The sequence below is a fragment of the Bombina bombina genome, chromosome 4 (assembly GCF_027579735.1).
Source record: "Bombina bombina isolate aBomBom1 chromosome 4, aBomBom1.pri, whole genome shotgun sequence".
NCBI lineage: Eukaryota > Metazoa > Chordata > Amphibia > Anura > Bombinatoridae > Bombina > Bombina bombina.
Window position 1 is genome coordinate 662296003 of NC_069502.1, and position 12261 is coordinate 662308263.

The window sequence follows — 12261 nt, forward strand, 5'->3', positions numbered from 1 at the left end:
AGCCACGGGCCCATCCATCTGGTCCATCAAGACTCACTCTCATTTTATCAGTCCATAAAACCTTAGAAAAATCAGTCTTGAGATATTTCTTGGCCCAGTCTTGACGTTTCAGCTTGTGTGTCTTGTTCAGTGGTGGTCGTCTTTCAGCCTTTCTTACCTTGGCCATGTCTCTGAGTATTGCACACCTTGTGCTTTTGGGCACTCCAGTGATGTTGCAGCTCTGAAATATGGCCAAACTGGTGGCAAGTGGCATCTTGGCAGCTGCACGCTTGACTTTTCTCAGTTCATGGGCAGTTATTTTGCGCCTTGGTTTTTCCACACGCTTCTTGCGACCCTGTTGACTATTTTGAATGAAACGCTTGATTGTTCGATGATCACGCTTCAGAAGCTTTGCAATTTTAAGAGTGCTGCATCCCTCTGCAAGATATCTCACTATTTTTGACTTTTCTGAGCCTGTCAAGTCCTTCTTTTGACCCATTTTGCCAAAGGAAAGGAAGTTGCCTAATAATTATGCACACCTGATATAGGGTGTTGATGTCATTAGACCACACCCCTTCTCGTTACAGAGATGCACATCACCTAATATGCTTAATTGGTAGGCTTTCGAGCCTATACAGCTTGGAGTAAGACAACATGCATAAAGAGGATGATGTGGTCAAAATACTCATTTGCCTAATAATTCTGCACTCCCTGTATAAGTGATTGGCGAGATGTCAATATTTTACGTGTCCCATTGAAATCATAATAACAATGAAGATCTTCCGGCTGACATCTGTAGTATTGTATATATAAGTGATTGGCGAGATGTCAATATTGTACACGTCCCATTGAAATCGTAATAACAATGAAGATCTTCCGGCTGACATCTGTAGTATCGTATATATAAGTGATTTGAAATCGCTATAATAATGATCTTCCAAACTCTCGTTTATGTATATGTAGTATTGTAGTATTGAGTGAGAAACTGCTGAAAGGGGCGGTACAGTCCCAATGCTGTAATCTGTATGGTTGAAGCTTATAATGACATCATCATATTAGCAACCTGCCTGTCTAGTTTGCAAATCTTTATTCTGTTGTATTTTACAACATTGTTATTGTGTGCTGATTAAAATATAAATGTGTGCTTTGTTGTTGTGTGATGCGTGTTATGTACATCTATGTATGTATGGTGATTCTCTCCCACATATGCTGATTTCTATAAAGCAGTATAGTATTGTTATTCCTTCCCAAAAAAGTGACAGCTGTAATATGTTCTAATGATAAGTTCTTATTGTACATAATTCCTAATGGTATATTATGAGTGAATTGTGATGTTAAAGGGACACTAAATCCATATTTTATGTTTCATGATTCATAGAGAGAATCTAATGTTAATCAACCTTCCAATGTATTTGTATGATGTAAATGTGTTCATTGTTTATATGTGTTTTTTGGCCATAATATCAATGCACATGTATGAGTCAATGACAAAAGGCATGTATGTGCATCCATCAATGATCATGTGTTGAGTCTATGTAGATATGCTGTTCATCCAAGCATATGAGTTGAATAAATGAAATGCTATAACAGAGGTAAATGAGACGTGTTTACAATTGTCTACTGTTTGTGAATAATGAAATGTAAAAATAATTTTTCTGTCTGTTTAAATAAGATGTAATTTTTCTAACCGATTTCGTATTGGTGATGGTGATTTGTAGTTGATGTAATGTAATTTCCTTTAAGAATGTGGTGATGTTGTAGTGATGTTCACACAAGTAAAAGCCATAACTCCATAGGGAAATAGTAAATTTTTTATCTATTTGTCATAGCGGGACTAACACAAGAAAAAATGAATTAGTTCCACAATTGTAACGCTGGTATTATGAGTTTTTAAGTCAACGCATTTTTTGTGCGTTAGGTAAATCTGCCTGTCGCGTGCACGAGTACGTCTTCCCCATAAAAGTCAATGGAGGAGAAAAATTTGTTGAGAAATAAAATCCAACACTTGTTTTGAGCGTAAAATGAGTGACGTCATGTTCTTGTGTGAAAAAGTAGCTAAATCGTGTTTATTTCCTAAGAAAAATCTGTTTTTTGTAGGTAATATGCTGTATATTGTTTGTATGTATCGATTAGTGTATGTATGTGATAATATTTGTAGTTAGATGTAGCTATGTGAGTGTATGTTCCCGTCTGTCTATGTAAGTCAATGTAAAATGGATTTGTGTGTTGTTTTTTTCAAACACCCGAGATCTCGTAACTTTGATCCGTTCTATTTTGACATGAAAATGTAAAATCGTAAAAATAAAAATTGTGTAGTGTTTGTATGAGTGTAAGTGTACTTTGTGTAATGTTTTTGAAGTGATTTGTGGATGTTTTTGTTAGCGGTATATGATTAACTACTGGGTCTGGGTTTACGTTAATGATTTGAGCGGAGATGGATATTTTTGTGGCGTTACTGAAACTCGTATACCAGCGGTAGTGAAAAAGCAGCGTTAGGAGTCTTTTTCATGCATAACACACAACTCGTAATCTAGCCGTTAGTTATTTGTGTTGTGTGGGGATGGCGGTTTAGGAGTTAATAGGTTAATTAGGTTAAGGGGTTAATAGTTTTATTATTAGTTGCGATGTAGGGGGATGACAGGTATAGGGGTTTCGAGGTGTCGGGTTTATTTTCGGGAGACGTGTTATACTTTTACGGGCGATGTAAAAATAATATTTTCTTGGGTGCCGGCAATTTCTAAACTGCCGTAAGTCACTGACAACTCCAGAAATGTGTATTTATGCATATTTCTGGACTTAGTTTATCTGACTTACGGCAGGTTATGAACTGCCGGCGCCGTATATGTGATTCCCTGATGTGCGAGGTGAATTTACGGGCGACGCGGGTTTCAGCAATTGCGCTGAAGCCTGCGCTGCATTTGAAATCTCGTCCCAGATGTTAGTGTGCCCTAGACTTTATCTTGCTTGAATAAATGCATAGCAAATTACATGTTTAGTATACTACAAGGGCTAATTAATTAAAAATAATTTGCATACAAAAATATTTAAAAATTGCTGGCAAGTATTTTAAAATTATTTTCAAAAATAAGCAAAATGAACTACATAGCTAAGTTGCCTGCAACAGCCAACTCCACTCCCCCTTATCAGTGTTTAGACACAGGCATTGCATTTCAACTGAGTTTCCTAGCTTCTAGGCATGCTACAGCAGATAATCCCTATGCACCAGTGGTGTATTTAGGTTTTGTGCTGCTCTAGGGACTCAAAATTCTGTCACCCCCCCCAAAGGTTTTAGGCCTTTCCCCCCCTTAACATTTTTTTGGGTCAGTGTGTAAAATGTTTTTTATTTTTTATTTCAAAACAACTCAGAAGAAAATGGGATAGCAAAACACTTGCATACAAGTTGGTTGAATTGCATGCATCTCATACCATTTTCTCCTTGAGAGAAGGGGGAGAAAAGAGAGGGAAACGAAAGAAGGGAGGGAGAGAGAAAGAAGAGAAAAGTGGGAGGGAAAAGGAGAAAAGAGGGGAGAGAAATAAGGGAGGGAGGGAAAAAAAGGAGTGAAAGAAGGGAGCAAGGGAGGGAGTTGAGAGAAAGAAGGGAGGGAGGTAAAGAAAGAAGGAAGGGAGTTAAGGGAGGGAGGGAGGGAGTTGAGGAAGGAAAGGAGGGAGAAAGGGAAAGAAGGGAGAGAGGAAGGGAGGGAAAGAAGAATACACTTTGAAACAATCACTGCCCTTCACATGCAACAACATACAGTAATTACCAACATTCAAGTAATTAAACTTTTTAAGTGTCCATTTAATATTAACTTTGTGGGTTCATGAATGCAGAGAAAGCTAGCTATTAGTAGCTAACATACATTAGCGCTGAGAGTTTATGATTAGACATTACAAGCTGATCTAAGCAGTGCACAGACGCATCCAGTCTGTTAGTTACTAAGACCTGCAATAAGCACTGCTCTTGCAGACCCACCACAGCTGACAAGGGGAGGCAGAATATCGGAGCAAGTTCTTCTCCTCCAGCCCAGTGGCGGCTGGTGAATTATGAAGATGGAGGTGCACTTGGCCCTGCCAATATATATTTGAAATAAAGCCCCGCCCCTCAGATTGCTCTCCAATATATATAAATACACACACACATATATATATATATATATATACATATACATATACATATACACACACTAGTCCCACTTTTATTTAAAAAAAATAAAAATAAAGGGAACTTGTTATACAAATTTCCAGTGAATATATATATATATATATATATTATTCTGTTTCTCTGTGTATAATTAATTCTGTTTCTTTCTCCCAAGCTGCACGTTGTGTGTGTGTGTTGGGCTCCATGAAAAAAGGTATTTTTTCTAAAGCAGATAGGCAAATCAGGCTTTATTAGCTCAATAGTTCACTCAGAAAATAAATCACTGATTTATTTTCTGAGTGAACTATTGAGCTAATAAAGCCTAATTTGCCTGTCTGCTTTAGAAAAAATACCTCTTTTTATGGAGCCCACGAGTCACAACTGCAAGCTGGCTGCAGAAAGAGGAGTCCCGTTGCTGCCAATTCTATATTTTCCTTGCTTGCTGTGATCATGGATCAATCATCCATGATCACAGCAAGCAAGGAGAATATAGAATTGGCAGCAACGGGACTCCTCTTTCTGGATGGTGTCATGGTAGAGACAGAGCCTATAAGGACACAGTGAAAGTAAGGCAGTGGAGGCTCTAGACTTTGCGAGGCCTTAGGCGAAACTTGAACATGAGGCCCCTACTGACACCCATAGTAAAAAATACATTTAAAAAAATGCAATAATCTTAGAATTAACATATTTTAAGACAAACCTTAACCAATCCCAGAAAATAGAAATGGCCTGATCATATAATTTTATTTTGTCACCTAACTAATTATTCTAAACATTTCTATGCACAACCACTGGCCTGGGTATAGGTAATAAATGTTTGGCGATGACTCAATATTGTTTATCTCTCCTTAATGTGAAATATATTTGTCAAGTGTTTTATTGAGAAAACAATCTTACAACACTTTCTTGAACTTCACGTTTATTATGCCACAAGCTTTTGTTACTGCTAGTGGTAGGCAAAGTGGGGGTTACAAGGCACTGTGCACCTAGTATTGCTGCTAGCCACCTGATGTAATTTTAAATGTTATGTTAAAAAAATGACTTGTTGCTGCATCATTTATTAAAATTATATTAGCTACCTAATGCAGGCACTTGGCTTTTTTATAGCACAGAAAGATGGTACATGGCATTTTTACTTAAATAACGCAGGCACTTTTTCTTTTTTTTTTTTTTTAAACATGCTATCAGTGGCTGGACATACTGATTCACTGCCACACTTTTCTGCCACTTAAATATTCACAAGTATAACAAGTGAGTGTATTCAATACAATAATATGAAATGGTTTATGAAAGCTTTTTAACAAAATTACATTAAATGCCATTTGGTCATAAGGGGTTAAAAAAGCTTGTGAAATAAATGTAATAAAGATGTCCCTCTTTGTTACCAGCATTTAAAGTGAAATGACCTTAGGAGCAGCAGATCCAAGGAATGCACTGATAATTATTAATTATTTATAATATACACACAAATTTACATAAGTATAAAAATCTAGAAATGAGAGAAAAATGTGTGTTTGCACAACAAAATGTAAGCATTAAGGTAAAATTCTGAGAAACTTGAAATTAATTAACAGTAAAAAACAAAACAAATTAAATATCTTTATGTTGCTGTGGGCTTCAGCATTGAGGGCAATAGAGACTTACCCTATTCTCCCAAGGGATTCTGAGCTATAGTGTTATGGTTGAGATTCTAGAGGCTGCATATTATCATGTGCTTCTGTGTGACACCCTGACTAGAATTTATTTCTCCTGATAAGCTGTTTCTAACCTTCCCCCATTTTCACATGTGGACGGGCCAGCAGAGCAGTTAGTAAAGTTTATTGCTTTCTGCTGCTCTACACACAATGGTCGTTGCTGCCAGCCTGACAGTATTGTATAGAAAAATGTGCGCACACATAACTTGACACACAATGCTAAGTATCTAATCTGGCAATCAGCTATTTTAAAGAAAGAAGCCAGCCACCCGTGACCCTACCTTCTTCTATACTGTGCCCCACAGGACCTGCTTCATAAATTTCAGTGAGTCTGCCGAGAGTTACCATGGGGGGAGGGATGACATAGGGGCCAGGCATGGTGCTTTAGCTTGCTATACTTGTATAGTACTGCTTTGCAGAGCTCAGCTTCCAACACTTTTCCACCTGACCCGGAAAGACTGTTAGCAAAAATAAAGCATTACAGTGGGGGGAGAGAGCGAATGGGTGGGATGTTGGTTAGTTTAAAAAAAAAAGAAAAAAAAAACTTAGCCTGCCTAGTTGTGGCAAAATCTTTGCAGAGTTAGCTGCCTGTCATTATGTTTGTGACTATACAGCAGAGAAAATCCAGTAAGTACCCCTGAAGATTATGAATATTATGGGTGTGTTAAGTGAGTCTGCTTACTCAGTCTGGACTCTGGCTCTCTCTGACTGACAGAGTCTCTAAGCGGTACAACGCAGGGTAATTGCAGAGACTCATTAGCAGACAAGACATAACAGCAGCACGTGGGGTATTTACAGCTGCACACCAGCTTCTATAAAGAGGGTTAGGCGGTAGTTGCAAATCTGACCTGCAACTTTAATTTCAAACTTTTCCGGAACAGACTTTATCAGCTGCCTGTTAGAGCAGGCGTGCTTAAAACTGAGGCTTGAAATTAAAGTTGCGGCTCAGATGTGCAACTACCGCCTATCCCTCTCTACAGATCCGGTGTGCAGGCTGTAAAACATTTGCTTACCAGTGTGGACACACAGAACAGGACAGAGATAGTAGTAGTAACCCCTGCGGCTGCACATTACAGCAGTTTAACCTCGACTGTTGCGACCATGGTTGTTCTGAACCTACCTTGTCTTCTAGACCTGGCTCAGCTGGCTGCAGACTCTCTCCTCGTCACTGCCACTCTGCTGCCTGATTAAACACACCACCAGTCCAGTCCAATCGATACAGTTGCAACAATCGCTCAATGCTGCATCCTTATCTGACTGTGACGTGGGTGTTGTCCAACCAAAATTAACAAACATGGCGGCAGCTTCCTGTTCCTGCCTGGCTTGTGCAGTCGATCATCACAGCCAGCAGAAAAAAAGAAGAAGAAAAAAAAGTGCTCCCCCTGCTGGCCACCCATACAAATAGCCCAACCCGCACACTAAAAATTGTGCGATTAAGAAAGGTATAGGCTCAGTTATGGGCGGCGCTGCAGGCACATAGCAAAAATATGCAAATGGATATGGCAGGCTATACTTCTCTACCGCACGTGCGGTAGAGAAGTATAGAGGTATATAAAAGTTTTTTTTTTTAATAAAACTTGACAGTCTAGACTAGAAAATTTTTGGCTGAATAAATATAATTTTTCCAATAGGAGAAATTATATTTATTCAGCCAAAAAAATATTTTCTTTCTTTTTTTCCCTTTTTCTTTGGGTGTTCACGTGCGGGAGTGCTCAAATGGAGGAGCCTCCACTGCTCCAGCCTCACCTTGTAAGCATATCCACGGGCAACTTTCTCACCAAGAACGCTTCCACTAAAAAATGCCAGCGGCTCTAAATGAAGCAACGGTTTAAAGGAACACTACCTGTGAAGAGCGACCTTAATCAGCGCATGTGCCTTTTCTTCTCTGTAAAAGCCTGCACTTTATCGCTCACTGTACTGTGTGATGGCTTTTAGAGAGAGGATAGGGCAGGTGTGCTGCCCCCCCCCCCCAAATCTGCCATTCTAGGCACCGGCCATGTTGGCCTAGGCCATAATACGCCCTGCTATGTACTTTTGCATTATACCAAAACAACAATAGATATAGATACAGCCATAGAAGGAAATGTGTGGGGGGAGTTAGAGCTTTACAATTCAGAAACTAAAAAGAAAGGGTTAATGGCGAGGCACTGCAGTATAAATTTGCAGGTAAAGTAATTAAAGTACATATTATTATATTTTGTCTCTATCTTGTTTTATGTCCCTTTAAAATAAAGTATTCCACTCATATTTATACATATTAAATACAAAATAAATGTTTATTATTTAGGGATATCGTATATGTTGAGATATTGGACTGTATGTATCTATGTATTTGTGCAGTGTTTTAAACATATTTCAATAGAAAGCTCCAATATTTTACTTTTGGCTTAGCGCTCTAGATATTAATGTGCCCTAGACCATTAAGCTAGGTATGGTATTCAACACCAAGGGGACGAATTAGCAAGCTCCGAATGGAGCTTGATGCACTTGTTTCAGTGCGAGCCTTCAGGCTCGCCGGATACAGCAGTTATGAAGCAGCGAGACCGCTGCTCCATAACTCGTCCGCTGCCTCTGAGGCTGCAATCTGCAATCCGCCAATCCTATACGATCGGGCTGATTGACACCACCTGCTAGCGGCTGATTAGCCACAAATCTGCAGGGGGAGGCATTGCACAAGCAGTTCACAAGAACTGCTTGTGCAATGATAAATGCAGACAGCGTATGCTGTTGGCATTCATCAATGTCTGTCAGACATGAACCGCTGAGCGGATCATGTCGGACAGGTCGATGATAAATCGGTCCCCAAGAGTACAAAAGTAGATGTGTGCATTTTGTGTGTGCTTGTAATTGAGTGTATGTATTGGTGTTTATGAGTGTCTGTATCTTTGTATTATATATTTGTATTTTGTGTGTGTCTGTGTTTATGGGTGTCTGTATCTGCATGTATGTACCTGTATGTGTATTTATATGTGTATGTATGTGTGTTTAATGCTGCTTCTGCTGCTGCTCGAGTGATTGATAAAAGTAAAGCAGCATTTAGTCTGCCTTATGATAGGCATATTAAGTAATTCCTTCAGACCATTCTGTGTTTTATTTTTAATGTCTGTGTGTTTGTGTGTAAGTGGATGCCTGTGGATGTTTGTATGTGAATAAATTTGTTTGATGGTGTTTGTGTATATATGTGTGTGTGTGTGTGTGCGCACATACCACACATATACTTGTTTGATGGTGCTGATGTTTATGTGTGTGTGTGCACATGCCACATATGTACTTGTTTGATGGTGCTTGTGTATATGTGTGTGTGCGCATGCCACACATGTACTTTTTTGATGGTGCTTGTGTATATGTGTGTGTGCACATGCCACACATACTTTTTTGATGGTGCTTGTGTATATGTGTGTGTGCGCATGCCACACATGTACTTGTTTGATGGTGCTTGTGTATATATGTGTGTGTGTGTGTGTGCACATGCCACACATGTATTTGTTTGATGGTGCTGATGTTTATGTGTGTGTGTGCACATGCCACATATGTACTTGTTTGATGGTGCTTGTTTATATGTGTGTGTGCGCATTCCACACATGTACTTTTTTGATGGTGCTTGTGTATATGTGTGTGTGCACATGCCATACGTACTTTTTTGATGGCGCTTGTGTATATGTGTGTGTGCGCATGCAACACATGTAGTTGTTTGATGGTGCATGTGTTTATGTGTGTGTGTGCGCATGCCACACATGTACTTGTTTGATGGTGCTTGTGTATATATGTGTGTGTGTGTGTGTGTGCATGCCACACATGTACTTGTTTGATGGTGCTTGTGTATATATATGTGTGTGTGTGTGTGTGCATGCCACACATGTACTTGTTTGATGGTGCCTGTGTTTATGTGTGTGCATGCGTATGCCACACATGTAGTTGTTTGATGGTGCTTGTGTTTATGTGTGCACATGCGTATGCCACACATGCAGTTGTTTGATGGTGCTTGTGTTTATGTGTGCACATGCGTATGCCACACATGTAGTTGTTTGATGGTGCTTGTGTATATATACGTGTGTGTGTGTGGGTGTGCATATGCAACACATGTACTTGTTTGATGGTGCCTGTGTTTATGTGTGCGCATGCGTATGCCACACATGCAGTTGTTTGATGGTGCTTGTGTTTATGTGTGCGCATGCGTATGCCACACATGCAGTTGTTTGCTGGTGCTTGTGTTTATGTGTGCGCATGCGTATGCCACACATGCAGTTGTTTGATGGTGATTGTGTTTATGTGTGCGCATGCGTATGCAACACATGTAGTTGTTTGATGGTGCTTGTGTTTATGTGTGTGTGTCTGATGGAACATGTCCATGGGTGCCTATTTTTGTCCGCCAAACTAGTATATTATACTTGTCATTTTGGCATATAGTTAAATAATAAATGGGGATAAGGAATTGGACTGCTATGTCTCAAAATAATTAGGCTTATTTTTTTGGCCCAGCCGACCCTACCCAACACCCAACACCAAGCTTTCCAAATTACAAAAATTAAAATAAAAAACCTTACTTCCTATTAAAAGTATTTTGCATGAAGTCCAGTCATCAGCAACAGGTCCTTCTTTGATTATCTATGAGCATGGAATAATACAACTAACTAACTAAATAATAGGCATGCTCAATTATGACAGTAAGCCTCTCCATCTAAATTTCTGATTGGTTAATATTATCAGTATTTTTCTAAACATTTTTGTAAATTAACAAATAGTTATTAATTTTTAATTATATATAGAAATTTCTGTAACTTAAATGTAGTTATTTTCCCTTTCAGTAAACAAATAATGCAACTGAGTGGACTTTAGATTTGCAAAGTTGTAATTATGGACTTTTTCGCTAGATGGCAGCATGGTACTTGAAATGTCAAGTCAATGTTCAGTGTGTTCGCTTACTACGAGTTGGTTTGTTGTACTTTTCAGTAAATTGCTAAATTAACATTATTATTTCAAAGAACATTTGAGATATATATATATATATATATAATTTATATATATCAGCACCATTTGTCTTGCTAGTTTTCTCACGCCAATTTCTGCATTCTTTTCTTTTTAATGATTTAAATTTAATGGTTTCTAATGGTGGGCTGAGGAAAGGTATTAAAATCATAATAAACAGAATTTGTGGAGCCTTTCTGAAACACCACTTTTGTTTAGTGCCAGCACGTTATATGTGGTTCCCTGAATAATTGGGGCTTCTGACAGTTGTTTGCTGTGGGTATCAACCACAGATTTTCTCACTAAAGCCACTATTATACTGGTACCTTTATAAAAAAATACCAGTGTCATAGCACAATAACCATAACAGCCCCAATATCCCCACTGCAATTGACCCTATCCACAAGCTTTACTGTCACATACAATCCTAAATAAATAGCCCCACCATAACTAACCCTATACCCAGAGAATGAAGCAAAATTTGCTAGTAGATGTAAATTGGAACATTTTATAAAACCATATGCTTTATCTGAAACATGAAAGAAAAAAATGTGGGTTTAATATCCCTTTAATTTTTTTTTTCTTCCTGAAGTCTGGTTGGAATTACTTCAGTCTTTACATGTTCAACCCAGCAACAAGAATTTATTTTGTTCTTTATCCTGTCTGGTCATCTTTTTTTTATCATCCAACCCAAACAAATGTGAACAAATGACCAGTGATAAAAGTTGTCATTGAATTACTCTGATATAGTAGAACATGTTATTCCTTTTCATTATATTGAAAAAAGAGAATATCAGCAAATATTTACAATGGCCAAGGTTACAAAACTTGATTGATAGCAGAAGAGCCCCTAAAAAGATATTGTAAAAAATTAATAAAGGAAAAAAAGTAATTAATATAAAAAAGCAGCATCTAAACATCTTGAATGTTTTTTTTTTTGTACACAAAAAATGTGAAATCTGTTTAATTGAGACTAAGGGGCCAATTTATCAAGTGCCGGGTGGTCATGATTAGCTGTGAAATGCTTGTGTAATGCCGCCCCCTACACATTTGCAGCCAATCACTAGCAGGAATTTGCAGGTGTCAATCATCCTGATAGGATCGGATCGGGATGATTGACAAGGAGCAGTGGTCTTACGACTGCTGCTTCTTAACTTAAGTTTCAGGCGGACCTGAAACTTTGGGTGTAGAAAGCAGATTCTGTTGCTTGTTAAATCTACCTCTAGTGCTGAAGTATCAGGTAAGTACTAAATAAAGTTATTAACCCCTAAACCTCTGGCCTCCTACATCACTACCAGTAAATAAATCTATTAACCCCTAAACCATCAGCCCTCCACATCGCAACAACCTAAATTAAACTATATTAACCCCTAAACATAACCCTAACATAACCCTAACACCCCTTAGGCTCCATTACATATGCAGCGTTGCAGGCTTTTTGGGGGGCAACGCTGCATATGTAATGGATGAATATGTTTTTTGCGC